Below are 22,924 nucleotides of genomic sequence, written 5' to 3' on the forward strand. Positions count from 1 at the left end.
CTCATAACTAAAACCCCTACAGGCCCATAACCCTCCCACTCAATGAGATACTGAAGCCCACCCCGACGCTGACGGGACTCCAGAATGTCTTGGATGAGGTAGGCGGGGCACCCGTCGAGTTCCAGTGGTTCAGGCGGTTTGGCAAGCGATGGTGTAGCGGACATGGGACTGTAAAACACAGGCTTAAGCAGAGAGACATGGAAGACAGGATGAATGTGGTACTGAGGGGGCAGCTGTAATTCATACGAGACGGCGTTGACCCGACGTAAGACCTTGAAGGGCCCGATGTATTTAGGGCCAAGCTTCTTACAGTTCTGCCGCAGGTGCAAGTCACGCGTGGATAACCACACTCGCTGACCAGGGTGGTAGACTAGAGAGGGAAGCCGGCTACGGTCAGCATGGAGTCTCCGAGTGTGGAGTGCTCGCCGCAGGTGTACGTGGGCTCGCTCCCAAGTTCGTGCACTGTTCCTGAACCAATCGTCCAACACCGGAATATCTGACGAACTATTGTCCCAGGGGAAGAAGGCTGGTTGATACCCATACACACATTGGAAGGGAGTCATTTTGGTGGAAGAATGCATTAGCGAATTTTGGTCATATTCCGCCCAGGGTAAGTATTTACTCCAGCCTGTCTGAGAAACGCAATATTGTCTCAAAAACCTCCCTACTTCCTGATTGACTCGTTCCAATGTAAACAATGATGAACTGCCCTATCATGTCTCTGAATATTTCATCCAGAAACGCCTGGAAGACAGATGGGCTGTTGGCTAGTCCATACGGCATTACAAGATACACAGTGACCACGGGCTGTGACGAAAGTGGTTTTCCATTCGTCCCCCTCACGAATGCGAATTAGAGTGTAGGCACTCCGCAAGTACAATTTCGTGAATATGCTCACCCCTCTAAGACGCTCCTGCGATGCAGATATGAACGTAAGACGATAAACGAATTTAGATGTGACAGCATTGAGGGAGCGATAGTCTATACAAGGACATAGACCCCCCCCCCCCCCCTTACTTCTCCACAAAGAAAAACCCCGCGGCTACAGGCGATGTGGACGGACAGATGAACCCCTTCCGAAGAGCTTCTTCAACATACTGCTCCATTGCCAAGTCCTCCGGACGGGACAAGGGGTAAGGTTTCGTACGAAGTGGGAGGGAAGACCCGGGCAGTAGCTTGATCACACAATCCCATGGTCTGTGTGGCGGCAGTTGACCTTACTTTTTCCTTACTGAAGATGTCAACATATTCCTGATATTGCACGGGATAGGCAGATTCGAGAGGAGAGTCGGGGCTCTCTATAGACGTGGACCGGAGAGGTAAGTGCATACAATTGTTGTGACAATGCGAACCCCATTTCATGATTTCTCTAGTCTTCCAGGAAATAGTGGGGTTATGCAGAGACAGCCAGGGAAACCCGTGTACTACCGATCGCGGGGTGACGGCAGTAGAAAGAACTGGATAGATTCGGTATGGAAAATTCCTACTTGGAGCGTAACAGGTACGGTACATTGAGTAATTAGTCCCTCACTGATAGGCTGACCATTCAGAGCATTAACAAGCAGAGGAGGACAGACAGAAGTCGTGGGGATGTGCAACTGGCGTGCCAGATCAACATTAAGGATGTTTCCTGCAGCCCCAGAGTCTAAACGTGCTGACAGGTGCGTGGACATGCCCCCCAATGTGACTTGTACAGGCAAGTTAAGCTGGTTGTGATGGCCTAAACAAAACACAGGGTTGCTTACTCGTTTGTTCGTTGGAATGTCCTCCACAGTGTGAGTTGGGCGAACAGGGCAGCGATTGCAGAAGTGGCCTCTCTCTCTCCGCAGTACACGCACAAGCCCTCTCGTAGATGCCGAGACCTCTCGTGCAAGGACAGGGGTGTTCTACCCAGCTGCATGGGTTCCGCACCCTCACGCGATGCGTCAAGCGGTGAGTGGTTCTGACGACTCGATGCAGCAGAGGGAGAGTTTCTCCAAGACGTCGGACGGCGGGTGAGCAACAGCTTGTCTATATAAACTCTGACAGCGACTTTCCTTCACCGTGGCAGGTGAGCTCCACTTGAAGATCTTGCCTCAGTCCTCTATGGAACATGGTCTTCAAGGTAGGTTCGCTCCATCCACTACCAGCAGCCAGGGTACGGAACTCCAGAGCGTAATCCACTGCACTGCGTTGCCCTTGATGGATTTCGCATAACATAGTGCCCACGTTTCTTCCTGCAGCCGGGTGATCAAACAAAGATTTGAACAACATGGAGAACTGTGTTTCGGATTCGAGTGACTGGTCCTTGCTGTTCCAAAGGGCCGTACCCCAGGCACCAGCCTCCCCCGTGAGGTGTGATAAAACAAAGTGGATCTTTTGTTTTTCTGTCTGGAACTGGACTGGGTGATAATCAAAGTACATGGAGCATTGCATGAGAAAGTTCTTACAACGTTCCGGAGAACCGTCATACCGCTCCGGCACTGCCACAGGAATACAGGGAGGAAAACCAGAAGGAGCGATGGCTACAGCAGCCTGGTGCTAGACTGCCTGTTGTTGAGAGGCCTGCTGCTGTATCGATTGGTGCTGTGCCACCTGTTGTTGAGCTGTCTGCAGCTGAGGGGCTTGAGCCTGCATAGCCTCAGTGAGCTGTCAAATGTTGTTTTGGAGCGAGGCGATGGTATTCCCTTGTTGAGCCAGGAGTGCAGGTACATCCGCTGGATCCATTGAGAAAAAGGGCGAAGTATTATGTAACGATCCAACCAGGCAGACACGGATCCAATTGCGGAATGTAATAGTTAGTAGTTAGTAGAAACTAAGAAGACGAACAGGCATATGGAAAACTTAGAACAATAGAGAACAGAGAAGCAAAGAAGGACTCACGTACAATGACCAACAACAAGGGGTAGAACAGAGGGGTTTAAATGCACTGAAACATGGAGGTGAAATGAGAGGCAGGTGGGAACACTGAGGACAGTGGCGTGGCAGACAGAAGGGAAACCAAGGAAACGGTGAAAACTAGGGGAGGAGGGACCAGGGAGGAGGGAGGAACTGGACGTGACAATACTGTATTTTGTAACATCAAACATAACAAACAATGCTTTAAAGAAGGAATACTGGCAAGTGAAGCATTTTACTTTATAGTTTATAGTAGTGGTGGGACTTTAACGCATTAATTTCGATTAATTAATTACTGGGAAATTAACGAACTAAAAAAATTAACGCATTTTAACTCATTTAACGAATGAGTGTCAGGAATGGCAATCACGCCCGTGACCGCCCGAGGACGCCATCACCAGAATACTGACCTGCACACCTGACCCTGATCAGCTACTCACCACACCCTACATAAGGACTCTTCTCACAACTCACCAGTGCGAAGTATTGCCTCCCTGTGTTGCGTACCAAGCCGTGTTTCATTATACTCTGTCTGATATCCTGGTTACTGATCCTTGCTCTGCCCTTTTTGATATTCTCCCGTTTGCCTAGCCCTTTTGTACCTCTGCCTGCCGCTCTTGGACTGTTCTGGTTTTTGACTCTCTGCCTGGTTTTTGACTCTCCCTTTTTGCCTTGCCCTTTTGTGCTGCTGCCTGCCTTCCCTACAGGGTCTGCTTTTTGCTTATATTTATATTAAAATTAACGTGTATTACACCTGCGTATGGATCCCTCTCTACCCTCGGGTTCACCACCGTTACAATGAGACACTTTTGCAACGTGGAATGGTTCTCAGTGCACGAGTTCCAGGCATACAGATTATATGGACGCACAATAAGATGAGAATGATGGAGATGACTGAAGAGGCTATGCTGGTGGATGGGAAATTTAAATATAAGAAACTTCCAGATGGAAGTACAAACAGAAATAGTATTATTTGCACTTTATGGAGGAAGGAGTTCGCTTATCACAGAAGCACTTCCACCCTTCGTTACCACCTCAACGCAAAACATGTTGGGGCTAACGCGCAGGTCAGAAATGATAACTTAGCTGCTAAATGTAGCCTATCCCTAGTACGAGCAAACAGTGTCGGGGTTCAAATTAACACAACAAAACAAAATGTCAAAGTCCACGTTAGACAAATTGACCAATTCACTGGCGAGATGGATTGCTGTGGACTGTAGACCGCTCTTTGTGATAAAGATAAAGATAAAGAAGATAAAGGCTTACAAGAAGCGCTGCAAATTGCGTCAACTGATGCAAGTTACAAACTGCCGTCCAGAAAGACAATGTCGAAGAAAATCCAGCAGCAGTATGATGAGGAAAGGGAAGTAAAACGGTTATTATGAACAGTGCCACAAATGTGGCTCTGACTGGGGATCACTGGACCTCTGTTAGCAACAAGAATTATCTTGGTGTGACAGCTCATATTATAGATGATGAATGACAGATCCAGTCATTTGCTTTGAACATGCTAAAGACCACTTCTAGGCACTATGGAGATGGCTGTGGCAGAAGCCTGGGAAATGAAAGAAAAAGTTTACCATCTAAAATGGTATTAAAAACATCTGGGAGCAAAGCTCCCAAAATAAAAGATTTTTGGTCAGAATTTCCAGTGTTCTGAAAACTGCTCTGTTTTCTGCACTCATCTATTGGTATGTGTAGTAGACTGGTGGAAAAATAAACAAGATGTTGAAGTTTATAAGCATAATTCATTGATTCATTCATCGTTCAAACCTAAATTAATATTTCTCATGTTAAATATTGAAATGCGATTAAAATACGATTAATTTTGATTAATTATTTACAAAGCTTCAAATTAATTCGATTATTTTTTTTTATCGCGTCCCACCCCTAGTTTATAGTATTTTATTTTGATTCGTTAATTTAGTATTATTTTTCCAATCTGCTAATGACTTGTTAGTGACATCTCCATTCCTGAGTCAAATCCACAACCTTAACGTTGGTTAAGTACTGATTAAATACAAAAATAAAATGACGAATGTCATAAGTATCTTTCATCCCATCCCCGTCATTCACATTCATAGTGCTGACGCTACAGGTTTTTCCTGCTTGTGTTCACACAGAAATGTTGTCATGTCCAGCTTCGCCCTCCTCCCTGGTCCCACCTAGTTTCCCTGTTTCCTTGGTTTCCCTCTGTCTGTCAAACCCCTGTCTTCTTGTGTTTATACTTCTATGTATTGGTCTGTATTTGTGCGATGTTCATGTCCTGTTTAGATTGTGTTTGCGCTTAGTGTGTCTGCATTATAGGTATCTGTCGTGATGTTTGTATGCTGTATGTTAGTTAATTCTTGTAGGTTCGCTGTTTGGTCAGTCGCATGTTCTCCTTAGTTTACTTGCCTGTTTACCTATTTATTTTCCTTGGTTTAGTCCGTTGCCTGCTTTCTGTAATAAATTATTCAAATACTTGCGTTTGTTTCACAACCGTCCCCTTGATCCGTTACAAATATCCAATACCCTGTTGATCTACAGTAGTATTTTGTCACCATGCCACCTCTGACTCCTAAAGTGCAAATCCAAGTCAGATTGAAAATAATACTAACAGTTCAGTATATGTACAGTGCAGTCACTATAATGTGAAATAACTGATCACTGATTACTTGATTACACATTATTGTTTTCATATTTATTTTGTTATTTATTTATTTTTTATCTGTGTATTCTTACTCATTGATACTCACTCTGCAGGCTTCTTTCGCATGCCTCAAAATCCACAAAGTAATTGCGATTGTACACTTTTGAACTTACAGACAATTTGTTGGTATAAACATTGTGAGGTTCAAAGACAAGACAAGGCAAGATGGTGTCAAAGAAGATATGATAGAATTGGTAACAGGAAATGTCTTGCAGTCAATCTTTGTGTCTCCATTCTCATGAAGAATCTCAATGGTATTCAGTGGAACAAGGCAAGTTTTCATGTTTTCTCATATGTTTTGGTTAAATTCATTAAAGACTTTACAGTAGAACTGTATGCTGAACTTCATCTTACACTGGGGCTGAGCAATGTCTTTCCCTCACAGTACTAAACTGCATTTCAACTTCAAGAATTTAACTTCACTATTAATTCCTGGGTAACTGAGATTAGCTTGATGATACTAAAGTCAGAGTTATACCTGGGAAGACGCTAGTTCATTATTAGAGTATTTTAAGAGGATAACATGCAAGGCTTGAATCACCACTGAATTACAAGAGAAATGTACTGAGTTCATGTATTACATTTCACCTAAGAACTAATAAAGATGTCAAAATTAAAATCAAACATTCAAGATGACAAATACATCTTGTGTATTCATATTTCCAGACAATGCATCAAAGATTTCTGATGTACAGCTATAACTTGTTCTTGCTATTCCTGTTCTTTCTCAGGGAAGGTAAATTCAATATGAGCATATATTTGAGCCATATTCCTTCTAGGAAGCCTGAACTTGATTACATCTGAATGAAGCTTAATCTATGATAATCTCCCCACCAGAAATATCTATTTCAGGATAAAGAATAATTTGAATGCATGAAAGGCTAACTTGATGAAATGAGAAGATATACCTGAAGGCCTGAGTGTTTGGAGTTGCTATGATGATTTTATGTAAGAACATATCATGCTGTGGTACATTCCACAAGCATTCCACAGATTTTTTCAGTCATCTAAAAACCCTTAGATGCATGAGTGGGCAATGTGTGTCTTGTGAGACATTCTACAGCAGTGTAAACGTAGGGGATTCTACCAGTGACATTGTCACAGCACACTGAAACTTAGGTGAGGGATACTTGGGCAGGAGATGTTCTTGGTCAGGGTTGGTGACCTCACTTTTTCCAGCTTAAGGTGTGCATCAAACACAGTATCATGGGTTGATGATACCTTTGCAGCAAGAGCTCTGTTTAGACTGGAGTGAAGAGCCCAAAGAGATCAAATGAGGCTAGTACGTGTTTGTGGCAGGCAGGATGGGAGGTGGCGGCCTGCCATAAACATGAAGTGCCAGCAGGGAGAGTTGGCTTGTCAGTGACACATAGTGTAGCTCCCCACCATGGATATGTTTTGAAAGGTATATTCTGAGAATTCAAAATAGTGTGTTGGTTGGATTGTCTGGACCCATTGATGACTTATTTTATATCACTTTCTAACCCCCCCAAAATAAAGCATAGAATGTCAGATGGGCCCTGCACATAGACCATTACTAAATATTGCTAATATCAATGCCTGTTGCTGGCATGTGACATTATGGATGTCTGTAAATGTTATGTCATTAAAATAAGTATTGAGTAATTATGAACTACTGTTAACCTCTAGAGAGAACACAATCATAGCTAATTTCCCTTGGGATCAATACAAGCCTCTTTTTCTCTTATCTTATCTTCTCTTCTCTTCTTTTCTTCAAAGAATCTGAAGTGCTTTTTGTGGTTGTTTAGACTCTTCAGTCAGTTGCTGAATAATTCCAAAATGTACTTAGGGTTAATTAAATTATGTATTTAGGTTTAATACTAATGCCAAGTTACAGTGCCATCTATGACATTTTAAGAAATCTTTGCAACGGGTGGAAAAGGTTGTTTTAACTAATATTTATTATTTAACTATTATTTACACTTGCCTGTCCCAGAGATTACAATAAACACATCGTAACATGAGAATGAGAACAAGGTCATACCGGCTGGGAGTTTCTGTCTTCATCCCTGACCTACCCAAACAAACCATATATGGATGAGGTCAGATTATATGATATGAACCCAGTGGACCAAATTCAATAGCAAGCCCAATGAAAGATGTTATATGAAGTGCATGATAGAACTACACATTCAAACAAGCAGTGTTGGGAACGTTACTTAAAAAAAGTAATTAGTTATAGTTACTCACTACTTGTTCAAAAAAGTAACTGAGTTAGTAACTGAATTACTCTATAATAAAAGTAACTCGTTACCAGGGAAAGTAACTATTTGCATTACAGTTTAAAAAAAATTATATGCCAATGAATAAGGATTTTTTTGAAAAAGCTGTTTTTACAGTCAGTTGAAATGAGTAGATCAGAAAGGTGTTTAACTTTTGATATTTATTGCACATCCACAGACCAGTGCAGGATAAAATCCTTTAAAATCCCAAATCTTTGTAAAAAATAAAAGCAAAAGTAAACAGTTACACTATATAAAGTGCATTTACATTTATCAAATTAAATTAAATTCTCTCAACCTGAGACAACTGGTTTGTTCACAAGAGAAGTAAACTTAACAATAAAACCTATATTCTTAATTAAATAAATCAAATACCCAGTCTGGTAGAACTTCAAGTATTTTCTTAAATGTTTATATCGCCACCTTGAAAATGCTTATTTTTCTTCGGCTTGCTCCTGACTCGCCATTTCTGCCTCTTCTCCGATTGTGTCGCGTCATTGGCGTGCTTCGGCACGCGTGTAAAAACACTGGCTCTGATTGGCTACCATAACGCTGCCTTACCCAAACGCTTACTGACTTGTTAAGTTAAACAGGTGTTACACCGAGAACTGTGACCTATCGAGATCTGTTACTCCTCACTATCCTGGGTAGCGGTCCGCTCGCATTACTGTTAGTATATCAATATATAGTAACGCACCGCTTTTAATGACCAGTAACGTCAACGGCGTTGTAACGACAGGAAAAGTAATTAATTATATTATCCCGTTACTGACAAAATGACGCCATTACCTAAAAATAACGGCGTTATTCGCAACACTGCAAACTAGTGAATGTTCATATGTTGTCAAATGATGCCTCATGTCACCCTGGAAATGGATGACATAAGGGGAAATGCCATTGTTAGAATACTGGAACATTTGCTTCTGCACCTGTGAGAAAATCAAGAACACCATAGGAATACTGCACTGTATATTATTTACAGCTGCGGACATACAGAAGATGATCATGACTAAGCAATGTACTCTCAGCCACTGGTGTAGACTCCCCTGAGTCTATATCAGACAGTATGCTAGCAGATGAATGCAGCAGTAGGCACAATTCCATATACCAGTATAACAAAGCAACAGTAAACTGTAACTGGTAAACACAGACATTGTGCAAAAGTGGGAGGGGGTGAACACCAGTTGATTCACAACAGCATGATGATATTGTGTTAGTGTGGTCATGCATGCATGCATTTTTATTAGTGCACTGATAACTTATTATTACACTGATGAACTGATAATAGTTATATATATATATATATATATACAGTGATGGCTAAGTTACTGTCACGGTGAGGCGGCCCCCTACCGGCCACAGCGGCTGTTGTTGTTGTCTGGTGACGTCATGTGCGTCCCTCAGGTGGGCGGAGCCCGTGATCCGTCTCACCTGAGGGTCGTTTGTTTGCCTATATATGTCTTGTCTTTGTACCAGTTGACCGCTGGTCATTATATCCTTAATTTGGATCTTTTGCACGGGTTTTGGTTTGCACACTTTCTATTAAACCATCCTTTTTCCCTGAGACTTGGCGTGATCGCTTCCTTTTCAGTTGCTCACACCGCCCGTCACAGAATGACCAGCCACCCTTCGGAAGCCGCTGAGTCTCTTTTTCTTTCTCCTTCGTTCGTGGTCATGTCTCGTGGTAAGTGTTTGTCTGTGTGGTGTTTTGTGAAGAGTTCCGCCGTGCTTTTGTGTGTTTGTGGCAATTCCACGCATGCTCCTCCCCTTGAATGTGTGTTTGGGGGGGACCGGCTGTGGTCCCGTGCCATGGGGTGTGGCACGGAGGGCGTCGCTCCCGAGGGAGGCCCTGAATAGGGTAGGGCGCGTTTGTGTTTTGTTTGTATGTATGCGTGTGTGTGTGTGTGTGTTCTGTGCAGGTGCTTCTCCTTGGCAGTGTTCCTGGACCTTGTGGGGATCTCCACCTGGCAGGAGCCCCCTTGTGTTGTGGGGTGACCGGAGCCCGGTCATGAAGAGCCCCTCCCTAGAGGGCTGGGGCCCCCGGATGTTTGGGGACCATGGGGCTCCGGTCTGAAAAGCTTCTGCTGGAGATGGAGATCCTCCCTCCTGCCCGGGGTGACCAGGAGGCCCTTGGGGCTGCTCCCTAGCCCGCGTCGGGGGTGCTCTGGGCCTCGGTCTCTGGCGCTCCTGGGTTGGGTGGAGGAGTCCACCTTGCGATGAGAGGCCCCGGGAGGGGTTGGCTCCCGAGGAGGCTGGGGTGACCCCTAGCAGAAGGCAGGGGTCAGCTCTGGGAGGAGGTAGGTCCAGGAGGTGAAGTAGCCACGCCTTGGTGAGGTAGCCTGCACACACACACATACACGAGGGACGAGAGGAGCCGTAGCCCCTCGTCTTCACACTTGTGGGGCTCACCGGCTGAAGGCCGGTTAGGGCGTGAGGGTCCTGTGACCGACTGGGGCGTGGTTTTGTGTTAACGGCCCGGTCGGTCCAGGGTCCCGCCCGGGGAGGTGAGCTGTTTAATGTTGTGTGTTTTATGTTCCAGCTCCCGGACGGCAGGAGGTGTTCCTGCCTGTCTCTGCCTTCCTGCCCCTTCATGTTTTGTGTGCAGCCGCTGTGTGCCACACACCCAGTGGAGGGGAGTGCGGCTTGGTGGGGGGATCTGTCACGGTGAGGCGGCCCCCTACCGGCCGCCTCCGTCCACAGCGGCTGTTGTTGTTGTCTGGTGACGTCATGTGCGTCCCTCAGGTGGGCGGAGCCTGTGATCCGTCTCACCTGAGGGTCGTTTGTTTGCCTATATATGTCTTGTCTTTGTACCAGTTGACCGCTGGTCATTATATCCTTAATTTGGATCTTTTGCACGGGTTTTGGTTTGCACACTTTCTATTAAACCATCCTTTTTCCCTGAGACTTGGCGTGATCGCTTCCTTTTCAGTTGCTCACACCGCCCGTCACAGTTACCTTGAGAAAGTAATCCGATTACTGATTACTGATTACTTTTAAAAGTAACTTAGTTACGTTACATATTACTTGATTTTAAAAGTAACTACGTTAGATTACAAGTTACTTTAGTAGTTACATTCAGCAGCAAAATAAATTTTTCCAATACTCACTTTAATGGAAGTGCATTTTTAACAGTAACAATGTATTGAAGCAGGTTCGGTAACCGAGGCAGAAACTGCTTAATCCAAAAATCCCGAGGAGGGAAACTTTATTGATAATGCAACCCTGGTGCGCGCAAAAATAGTAACGCACAGTTATTTGGATAAGTAACTTTAATCTGATTACTGGACTGGAAATAGTAGCGCGTTATATTACTCGTTACCGAAAAAAGTGGTAAGATTAGAGTAACGCGTTACTGACATCACTGTATATATATATATATATATATATATATATATATATATATATATATATATATATATATATATAATTATGTGTGTGTGTGTGTGTGGGTGTGTGTGTCTAATGTACCTTTATAAACAAGTATTATGAACATTTTCACATTTTCATTAAATTAAATTTCATTTTCAACTTTTAATCACAGGCTATTGTAAAATTCCAAAGACATACCAATTGGCTAAAATGAGTTACACAAAATGGACAAAAGATGGTTTAGCTTTACTTCTTGTTACAACTCCACTAGTTTACCTGACACAAACCTTAGAAACAATCACTTCCTGTGTGCTGTACATACCCTTTCCATCAGATTAGCCATTTATACATTTGTTTTCAGTGTTACACATCTTGTAAATTTGTTTGTACGTTTGCAATTTTGTTTCCTAAAATGTCACTTTGTTTTGCCATTCTCGGCCACCGCAGAAGGTTAGGCAGTCTTCATCAACCTCTACAGTGTTTTTTCTGAGAGAGCTGTTTCTGTACCTGACATGTGATGGCACACGTCAGTAAAAGCTGTTAAGGATTAGTGTGCACAGACCAACTCTCTTCAGTCTCCTCAGTAAGAAGAGACATTGCTGCATGTTCTTCACTAAGGAGGCGGTGTTCATGGACCAGGAGAGATTGCCAGTGATGTCTACTCCCAAGAACTTGAAGCTGTGCACTTTGTCCACTGTAGTGCCACTGTGTGCTTGTTCAAGTGTGATATGGTTATGTGAATGACAGACGTTGTGCGATCCTCAGTAGAACGGTTTTGCCTGTAAGCATACTGGAGTAGCTGGGCTGGAGTCCTAAATGTAGTCATGGCCGGCTGCTCAAAGCACTTCATGACAACTGGGGTGAGTTCAACAGGGCAATAATCATTAAGGGATGTGTCTAAGGATTTGTTTGGCACTGGAATGATGGTGGCTGATTTGAAGCATGTTTGGGTAGTGGCCTGTTCCAAGGAGATGTTAAAGATATCTCTGAAAACATCAGAGATAGCTAGAGGGCACACTCTTTGAGAGTACACACAGTAACGTTGTCAGCACTGGCAGCTTTGCATGGATTCACCCTCAGAAGACTTTTCCTTGCAACAACCATGATCACAGACATCAGTCATGTCACCTTGGTTCTGCCTCGGTGTTGCTTAAAAACAGGCACATACGTTGTTTAGAGCATCTGGGAGGGTGGCATCATTCGTGTGAGTGAGTTCATTCTTCTGCAGTCTGTGAAATTTTGAATACTGTTCCATACAGAATGTTGTTTGTTAAATGGTCTTGAATCCTCAGAGCAAAAGTGGTTCTGGCTTTCTTCATGCCTGCGATGAGGTTGTTCCACACTGCTCCCATTGTCAGTGTGTCACTTGATCTGAATGCAACATTTCAAGCTTTGAGCAGGAATCAGACATCAGCATTCAGCCAGGGCTTGGCATGAGTGGCACAAGTCTTTCAGTTGGGTTGAGTGATGATAGCCTTGGTGATCACAACATTGTCCACACACTTATGCATCCAGTGGCAGATGATACATGCATGAGCATTTTCTAGTTAGTACAAACAATACTGTCCTACAGTGCTGCAAGTGCTTCCTTTGGCCACACATTGATGTGTTTTTGGGTCAGGTTCCTTTTGTTTGAGCAGCTGATGTGGAGCAGCATCAAACTTGTGTGATAAAATGTTCCTAGGTTCGGATGGAGCATGTCCCCTTTGATCCCTTTGTGTTTATATAAACATGGTCCAACATGTTTTCCTCCTGTTGGAAATATGTAATATGTTGGTATATATATGTAAAGCACTTCCACTCTGAGCATTAACTTAACACATTGGAGAGTTCTCTCAGTAAATAGTGTGGATAACAATAACACTATCGTTGTCACATTTGGCTCCGCCTCCCTCGTGTCAGTCATATCTTATTTTGTTCTCCATGTGTTTGTGTGTTGGTTGGTTTCCTTTATTATGCGCCTTTATTTTGAAATTCCTGGTTGTGTCTGACTTCACGCCTCACCTTTGTACTTCACCCCCTCATTATTTTCAGGTGTCTTTCATTTTGGTTCCTTGTTTGTCAGTGTGTTTAAGTCCTGTGTTTGGTCTCTTGTATGTAAGTACTAGGAGTTTGTGTGACTGAAGTTAGCTTGCTGTTTCATGTCTTTAGTGTGTGCGCTGACCATTATATCTCCCCTGTTTATTGTATTAGTTTTTATATATTTTTAATGTTGGGTTTTTCTTGGTTCAATGTTAGTGTACTGTGTGTAGCTTGGTTTGTTTTGCTTTTGTTAAGTCTCCTTACCAGCCTCCAACTACCCAGTGTTACAATTGTATTACACCACTGCAGAGTAGTAATGACCGAAGCATTCATCCACCAACTTATCCAACCATCCACTCCAACTTACATTTATGTATAAGCACAATCCACCACCTCTTGTCTCCCACACACCGTGTCTGTCCAAACAGAAGCAAGTTAGGTTGTCCAGTTAGACTGCGGAGTCAAGAATGTTATGAAGCCATGTTTCACTTAAAATTAGATCCTTCTCCTAAGGAGAGATGGCAATCATCTGTCAAAAATGTACAAGGGGATGTGAATGGTGAGACCAGATGCTCAATTGATGGAAGTAAATTGAGACAGCAGCTACTGAGCAATAATCGTGTAAGTAGATCTTTTGTTTCCTGCATGCATAAGGAACCAACTACTACTTCAGCTACTACTGTTTCATGTAATACTTATTAGAAGAATTTATTCTATTGTTTTCAGTTGCACAGCCTTTACACTCTGCCATTACTTCTATTTCTGTGACCTAACGGGTTTAGCTAGCTTTTTACTTACACATGGAGCTCCTTAATTGTTTCATGTATCAGTCAATTAAAGGGGCTAATTAAGGACTTCTGACTAAAAAGTCATGTTCCTCTGTAGACTGTGCACTCCAATTTCCAGTCTGCATGCATAAAAGCCTTTAGCGGGAATTTAAATAATTCAGTCTTGTGAATTGTGTAGCTCTTTTTGGGGAGAAGGTTGTCTGCTGTGAGTAATAGCAATTTCTGGTTGCTCCCCTAATTCCAACTTCATTGCAGCAGTGCACACTTAACTTTTGGTCAATATGACATCATTATTATAATTATATGGACCAATCAAATGTAAGATATACAATGTCTTCCAGAAGATATTTGAAGCTGTAAAACGTTGAGCAGTTGTAAGTGGCAGCATGTAGTGAACCTGGTTAAAACACCTACTAGATTGTGTGCATATACTTCATCAGGCAAGATCTGAAAGGCAGACTATGTTTCTTATCATTAAAAATGAACACATGTGCTTTTACCAGATCTGATAGATAGGGTGGTTTGTATATTTGCAATATGCAGCTTTCAGTTTCAGGAAAACTCTAAATATGTTTAGATATTTTGAGTTTTGAGCCCAGGAGTTCCCATGCCTCGCAGATTAATGAAAAGCATGGGAATTCTTCTGCATTGTTTCCATATAAACTTGGATACTGGCAGTCTAATGCCATAAAACAGCCATTAAACATTTAACCTGAACAGGATACTACTTAAGGAACTTTTCCTTCTAGAGTCATATGTGATTGAGACTGTCACTTAGGATGGTTAGATGGGTGCTCTGTCTGAAATGCCAGGGAGCTGGTTCTTTGGTCCGGTGGTCAGAGTTCACGTTTACCTTCTTTCGGACCTGCGGTTGAGTCCCAGGTAGAGTGGCTACCTTTAGCCTTGTTCATACCATAAAAAAAAGACTTAAGTAGCTTTTTATGTTGAAGTGTATATATGGGGCAGTCATGGCCTGGTGGTAGGGAACTGGTCTTGTGACAGGAGGGTCGTGGGTTCGATTCCCAGACCTGAGGCCATGACTGAGGTGCCCTTGAGCAAGGCACCTAACCCCAACTGCTCCCCGGGCGTCGCGCTAGGGCTGCCCACCGCTCTGGGCACGTGTGATCCACAGCCCCCTAGTAATCACTAGTGTGTGTGTGTGTTCTAACTGTACAGATGGGTTAAAAGCGGAGGACAAATTTCGATTGCGGTGTAAAAATCACAATTGACAAAATACGGCACGTTTATAAAGGCACGTTTACGTTTATATGACCTTGCTCAAGAAGGTGGACTGATACAGACTGGTATCTGAATCTGCAGATTCAGATTATTCAATGGAAAAAAATAAATATAACTAAACTCTTTCACTAGACAATTATAACATTCTTAGATATGTTGTATGTGTGTATGCCATGTTTGAAAGTGTATTTTATTATTTTTCTTGACTTGTATATTACCAAATTATATTTAGTTTGGAATGAAACAAGGAGTCCTGCCTGATCAAATGAATTTCAAAATTGTGTGAAACACTTGTATGTTGAATTGCAACATTATGAGCAGTTATCGGACAGCAGGTGTGTGAGGGGTGAAATAGGAAGCTCGTAGACCAGTGCTACTTGAAGGACAACCAGGTGTGACAGAGATAAGGACACTGCCCAACAAGACACCACCTATAAATCACCACACCTTTAGTTTCAGGGTGAAATTGAGCATTGGAGGCCTATTAATCTCTGATCAATAATTTTATTGTCTCTCAGCTGGTCCACCTCAGTTGAACAAGAGCTGGCATTTTGCATGCGGCACTCTGGAATAAGTGCCCAAGGGTCATTTTGTGATTCCCAGAACATCAAGCAGGAGACTGAGGTTAGTGGCCAGGCCTTTCAGTTAGTCTAACTTAGGGGTGATACTGAACATAAAGATAAACCCTTCACCTGCTTTTTCTTTCCAGCATTGGCATGGTGATTTAATCTTGATGCTATGACATTATAGAACAAGTTACGTTCCATCAGAAAACCAACAACCTAGCTATCTTCCATAGTGGAAGAATAGAAACAAATGAAAGAGTTGATACCAGAGTTACAGACTGGAAGCATAAGATACAGGATTGTGTTTTCCAGTATCCTCAAATGTGGTTGAAGACCCTTAGGATGTAATTAAGGACTTCCTGATCGCCGTAACTGTCACAAGACTATCGGTAATGTGGCAGGGTGCTGTTGGTAGTGGGGTTCCATGAATAGGCAGTTAGTCATAGTCATTTACCATTGATGCAAAAGTTTCATTTACACTTGGAAGTTGTTTGTAAGGGTCTATCGAACAATTTTGTCTGAAGGCAAAAACAGTCCGATCAAAAAATTGCCCGCTAGGGGGCGTCGTCTCCAAACCCACTATTAGCCTTTATAATGCAACAGATGAGGCCAGAAAAAGTTCACTTAATGATTCAATCATGAAATTTGTAACAAATGTTTATTAAAAATTAATTTTTAAAAGTGCATTGGCCACAGAAGAATCCAAGATGGCTTCCATTTTTTTCAAGATGGCCGCCCTCTAATCTAATAATGATCTAATATTATAATATGTTATTGTAAAATAAGATCTGCTTTTGCGTGTAACTACTTAAATAAAAACAATTTCAATTTAGAATATTACTGTATATGCTGTATAACCCTAAAAATGTCTTACATTGTTTATTTAAATTAAAAATATATACATGTATTTTTGTCTTATGAAACAACAGTAAGTTGTTTCGCTTGATTGGTGCTGTCAAAAGTGTCTCATTCGATTCAAGTACACTCTTCCTGAAGTTTGTGTACTGTTTTTCTCCTATAGATTCAAGTTGGTGGACAGATAGAGCAGCTTCTGCAGACTCACACACTTTGTTGTCCAATGTCACCAGGTCTTTACCAAACTCCTCAAATGGATTTCCATTACTCAGCAGAACCTCCATCAAATCTTTCACATGCCGTTGAAATCGAAGTTGAGACACGGATCCTTCTTCATGATGGGGTAGTTCTTCACAACATTCATCTTCATCAGAGACAAACTGCTGAATAACACGGCTGATTTCAGGGCCAGTCACAACCCAACGTTCCAACATCCCTGGATTCTCTGTCAGTCCAATGATGCCACCAACTCCTTTCACTCTTTTGTTGGCCTGGTCATGTGCTTGATCAATTGGCATGGATGAGAAACGACGATTGCTTCGAGTTATTGTCCAGTGTCCCTCCTTAAACCCAGCAAGGATGGTATCTGGGAGCCCTGCCATGTCTCTAATAAAGACTGGAATCCACCTGGCATAATTGTGGTGGGCCACTAATATTTTTCAGAATAAAAAAAATATATCTCTATTAAAGTTACAACTCCCAATAGTTACATTTATTTTAAGACACTCAAAACATTATACAACCTTGTGAATTCCACAACCTTAAAATGTCATACAGGTTCATCACACCACACCAAGAGGCAAGAGTCAGATTCACAATGCAGATTTTTTTTTATGAAATAAAAAGAAAATAAAGCAAAACAAGAATAAAAAATAAAGGAAATAAGTAAGAATAAAAAATAAAGGAAATAAGTAAAAATATTAAGTGGCACCCTAAATCAGCCAACTGGATTAAAATAAATGAGCAAATTCACCATGGGGGATTTTCACCTTGGGTAAGTAGTGGTGACGAGTCTCAGGCTTTCTGGAGCTCTCCTGAAACCACCATCAAGCATGTGACATTCAAAATGATGAAGAATCACCACAGAAAACAGTGAGGGCACACCACCAACAGCAAACCACCCTCCACCCCACTGAGCAGCTAACTGAAGTAAAAACAATATAGAAAACACCAAATCAAATGTACAAAGGAACGGCAAGTTCTCAGCCAACAAATACTCAACCACAATGGCAGAAAAAACCATGTACAAGGTCTATGCTCACAGCATCTAACACCTAGTGCTGGAATCAAATCATCTTCTGTTAGAAAAACATGCTGTAACTTGCATGGTTACAGCCAGAGTGGAAAGCACTATCAAACTGAAAAGAAGGAAAAACAAAGTACACCACAGAAATAAGCCCCAGAGAAACTGTCCTCTCGACTCGGTGTCCTGGCAGAGTTAAACCAGCACCTTGATAAACTAATTGTTTTGTATAGACTTTGTATAGCAAAGTGCTTTACAGAAAATATTGAATACATAGAAGGATAATAAAGCATATTTATTATCAAAGGATAATGAAGTTTATTGCATCCTGAGATCTATTACCTCAGGAAGGCATTTGCCATAAAGAAAATGATACAAAAAAATGTATTAAATAAATTAAAGTTCAAGAGTAAAAGAAAAACTCTTTTACTCTTGAACTTTACTCTTGAACTTTTACTCTTGCTGGATTTTCTTCGACATTGTTTTTCAGGACGGCAGTTCGTAACTTGCATCAGTTGACGCTATTTGCAGCGCTTCTGGTAAAGCCTGGACTACTTTCGTGAGTGACCGTAGCGTGCGACTCCGCGAATGGCGGAGGTGTTTAAACTTGCCGCGTCTTAATTAAGCCTTCGACCACAGTGAGCGGTCTACAGTCCACAACAATCCATCTCGACACTGAATTGGTCGATTTGTCTGACGTGGACTTTGACATTTTGTTTAATTTGAACCCCGACATGTGGTCGAGTGTTGACTGGCGACACTGTTTGCTCGCACTAGGAATACATTTAGCAGCTAAGTTATCATTACTGACCTGCGTGTTAGCACCAACATGTTTTGCGTTGAGGTGGTAACGAAGGGTGGAAGTGCTCCTGTGATAAGCGAACTCCTTCCTACATAAAATGCAAATAACAATATTTTTGTTTGTACTTCCATCTGGAAGTTTCTTATATTTAAATGTCCCATCCACCAGCGTAGCCTCTTCAGTCATCTCCATCATGATCTTATTGTGCGTCCATATAATCTGTATGCCTGGAACTCGTGCACTGAGAAACATTCCACGGTGCAAAATTGTCTCGTGCGTTAAATGCGTTAAAATGCGTTGATTTTTTTTTAGTTCGTAAATTTTCTTGTAATTAATTAATCGAAATTAACGCGTTAAAGTCCCACCACTAATGAATATATATATATGTGGGACTTTAACGCGTTAATTTCGATTAATTAATTACAAGAAAATTTACGAACTAAAAAAAAATCAACGCATTTTAAATATATATATATATATATATATATATATATATATATATATATATATATATATATATATATATATATACACACACTGTATACTAAACCATGATGGACTCCCAATCCGTTCAAAAGTTTGGGGTCACCTAGACAATTTTGTGTTTCCCCTGAAATCTCATACTTTTATTTATCAAATGAGTTGCAAAATGAATAGAAATATAGTTCAGACATTGACAAGGTAGAATAATTTTCTACTTTAAACTTTGCTTTCGTCAAAGAATGCTCCCTTAGCAGCAATTACAGCATTGCAGACCTTTGGCATTCTAGCTGTTAATTTGCTGAGGTAATCAGGAGAAATTTCACCCCATGCTTCCAGAAGCCGCTCCCACAAGTTTGATTGGGTTAATGGGCACTTTTTTCGTACCATACGGTCAAGCTGCTCCCACAACAGCTCAATGGGGTTGAGATCTGGTGACTGCGCTGGCCACTCCATTACCGATAAAACACCAGCTGCCTGCTTCTTCTCTAAATTGTGCATAATTTGGAGGTGTGCTTTGGGTCATTGTCCTGTTGCAGGATGAAATTGGCTCCAATCAAGCGCTGTCCACAGGGTATGGCATGGTGTTGCAAAATGGAGTGATAGCCTTCCTTATTCAAAATCCCTTTTACCTTGTTCAAATCTCCCACTTTACCAGCACCAAAGCAACCCCAGACCATCACATTACCTCCACCATGTTTGACAGATGGTGTCAGGCACTCTTCCAGCATCTTTTCAGTTGTTCTGCGTCTCACAAATGTTCGTCTGTGTGATCCAAACACCTCAAACTTTGATTCATCTGTCCATAACACTTTTTTCCAATCTTCCTCTGTCCAATGTCTGTGTTCTTTTGCCCATATTAATCTTTTCTTTTATTAGCCAGATATGGCTTTTTCCTTGCCACTCTGCCCTGAAGGCCAGCATCCCGGAGTCGCCTCTTCACTGTAGATGTTGACACTGGCGTTTTGCGGGTACTATTTAATGAAGCTGCCAGTTGAGGACCTGTGAGGCATCGATTTCTCAAACTGGAGTCTCTAATGTACTTGTCTTCTTGCTGAGTTGTGCAGCGGGGCCTTCCACATCTCCTTCTACTCTGGTTAGAGCCTGTCTGTGCTCTTCTCTGAAGGGAGTAGTACACACCATTTGTAGGAAATCTTCAGTTTCTTGGCAATGTCTCACATGGAATAGACTTCATTTCTCAGAACAAGAATAGACTGTCGAGTTTCAATTGAAAGTTGTTTTTTTCTGGCCATTTTGTGAGTTTAATTGAACCAACAATTGTAATGCTCCAGATTCTCAACTAGCTCAAAGGAAGGTCAGTTTTATAGCTTCTCTAATCAGCCAAACTGTTTTCAGCTGTGCTAACCTACTTGCACAAGGGTTTTCAAGGGTTTTCTAAATATCCAATAGCCTCCTTACACAGTTAGCAAACACAATGTACCATTAGAACACTGGAGTGATGGTAGTTGGAAATGGGTCTCCATACATCTATGTAGATATTGCATTAAAAACCAGATGTTTACAGCTAGAATAGTCATTTACCACATTAATAATGTATAGAGCAGGGGTACTCAACTGGCGGACCGCGGTCCGGATCCGGACCCGAACGCAGTCCTGTCCGGACCCAATCACATTCCTGATTAACTGGATACGGACCAAAAAAAAACACATTTATTCATTTTGATGGGAGAATTAATTTTAAACCGGAACATTTATTTCAGGGCTATTGAAAAAACACTCCGTCACGAGTGTTACGTTTGCCACCCCCCGCTCAACAACTTACGTTCGTCACCCCCCCCCCCCCCCCCCCCCCCCTGACCTCAGGTGACCGCTATCTGCCAAAATTGGACCGCGGACAAATTTAGTTGAGTACCCCTGGTATAGAGTGTATTTTTGATGCATTTAATGTTAGCTAAATTGAAAAAAAAAACTGCTTTTCTTTCAAAAATAAGAACATTTCTAAGTGACCCCAAACTTTTGAACGGTAGTGTGTATATGTGTGTATATACAAAAAAGATATGTGACTGTGTCATGAAATATAAGTGAGACTGGATTGATATGCACAAGGTAATTGTATATAGCTTCAATTTGTTACGTGAACAGATTGACTTGGTTGACATAGCTAAGTAGAATAAGTTCGGAGTTCAAGTGGATTTTGAAAGCAGTTGGTGTTTTGGACAATTATTTTTAAAGTCTGAAAATAACTACTGGTATAATTAGAAGAGTAAATCACACTCAACATTCAACAAACTAGTACCAGACAGGCTATGCAATAAATGTGATTTCAAATATTAGAAATGGACCAGGTTCTATTTTGTCATCACCGTCAAATTTGGGTGCAGTAAAATTGAGCTTGAATTGTGTGGGAGTGCTGTGGGCATCAGAATCTGAAGCACCTTCTGTGTGTTTACACTGATGCCAAAAGATCCTGCCCAAGCTTCAACACAAGACAAGCTGGGAATTCATGTGTTGCTATCTCAACAAAAATGAAATTTCAAGTAAAAGCAGGCATGCTAAGATCTTACATTTGTTTTAACAAATGTCCTCCTGCACAGTGACGTTGCCTGTCTCAGTCACTGTCTCTCTCACACACATTCTACAACTTTAAATATTTCTTACGCAATAGTCTTAATCATTCTGCATTCTGTACTTATGATTTTAATGTTTTCATGTGTCCCCCCCTCTTGAATAATGTGGAATTATTGTAAATTGTAATTAATCTCATTCATATTACTCATTAATATTAATAATTGGGGTGGTGCTAGAAAGTTTGTAGTGCAAAGTTCTGCCATATCAGATACATTTTCTTGCATGTATTGTGCTTTTGAGTCTGTGTTTGTGTATTTCTCTATTTATCTATGGTAATTAGCTTTTTGTTTTATCTTGTTTTTAATGGTTGGGAGCTTTGAATGGAGTGGATTAAGTGAATAGAAAGGAATATCTGACATCAGTTATCAGTAGTTTCTGGTTTCAGTAGTTACAGAATATACGGCCTCAAATATGATTTACTTTAGTGACTTTGAAACTACTGATTCATTAAAGATTTACATGTAATGATAGGGCAAAGTAAAATGTTATGGTGTTTTTTCATAAATAAGACATACGTTTATGTATTTATTTATTTATTCATTGAATGATTAATTTCACTAAAGGATGTCATTCTTGGATGAATCCACATCATTCAAAAGGGGTCATAAGCCTTCTCACATCTATAACTAAGACAGGATCTTGTGGGTAGACTTGTTTGAACATGGCCTCTAAAATGACCTCCATTAACTGCCCGCTGCTGTACAAAAGACCATGTAATTTCATATTTCTGTTCTTTTTTCGTTTTGCTTTGTCCTGTTAAATAAAGCTTTTGTCAGTCCCAGTAATTTAGTTTCTCATGGAGAAAGTGTGTGCAATGAGTGATTATCTGCTCTTCCTTGCTGCCAATTTATCAGTATTCAGAGTTGGATTCACTCCATGGGGTCACCTTTTGTACGTCTGCCCACCCATTTTTTTCGGATCCAGACAACTATTTTGTTCTTAAGCACTAAGGACAGTATACACAGAGGCCATGCCATTTTGAGTAAAATATATCTGCAGGCTGATTAAATGAAATCTTTTCATATTTCAAGAGGAAAATGGGACACTTTTTTCTATTACTTACACAGTGACTTTAGTCTTTGTTTTTATTACGAGAGAGCTTGAAAAGGTTGGAAAAGAGTAGGAAAGGGAAATGAAATATAAATTCTTAGAAGCAGTC

The 22,924-nt window shown here is 41.5% G+C and overlaps 1 long non-coding RNA gene across 2 annotated transcripts; it reads left to right on the forward strand.

Annotated features, from left to right (window-relative positions):
• The first annotated feature begins 13,226 nt into the window (after positions 1 to 13,226).
• Positions 13,227 to 18,165, forward strand: LOC143508819 (uncharacterized). Of its 2 annotated transcripts, XR_013129496.1 has the most exons (4): positions 13,227 to 13,278; positions 13,717 to 13,824; positions 15,749 to 15,854; positions 16,818 to 18,165. It is a non-coding gene; the product is annotated as an uncharacterized LOC143508819 (long non-coding RNA). The 2 variants fall into 2 exon arrangements; XR_013129495.1 differs by lacking the exon at positions 13,227 to 13,278 and having other exon boundaries at positions 13,290 to 13,824.
• The last annotated feature ends 4,759 nt before the right edge of the window (positions 18,166 to 22,924 follow it).

This window comes from Brachyhypopomus gauderio, chromosome 2 (genome assembly GCF_052324685.1).
Source record: "Brachyhypopomus gauderio isolate BG-103 chromosome 2, BGAUD_0.2, whole genome shotgun sequence".
NCBI lineage: Eukaryota > Metazoa > Chordata > Actinopteri > Gymnotiformes > Hypopomidae > Brachyhypopomus > Brachyhypopomus gauderio.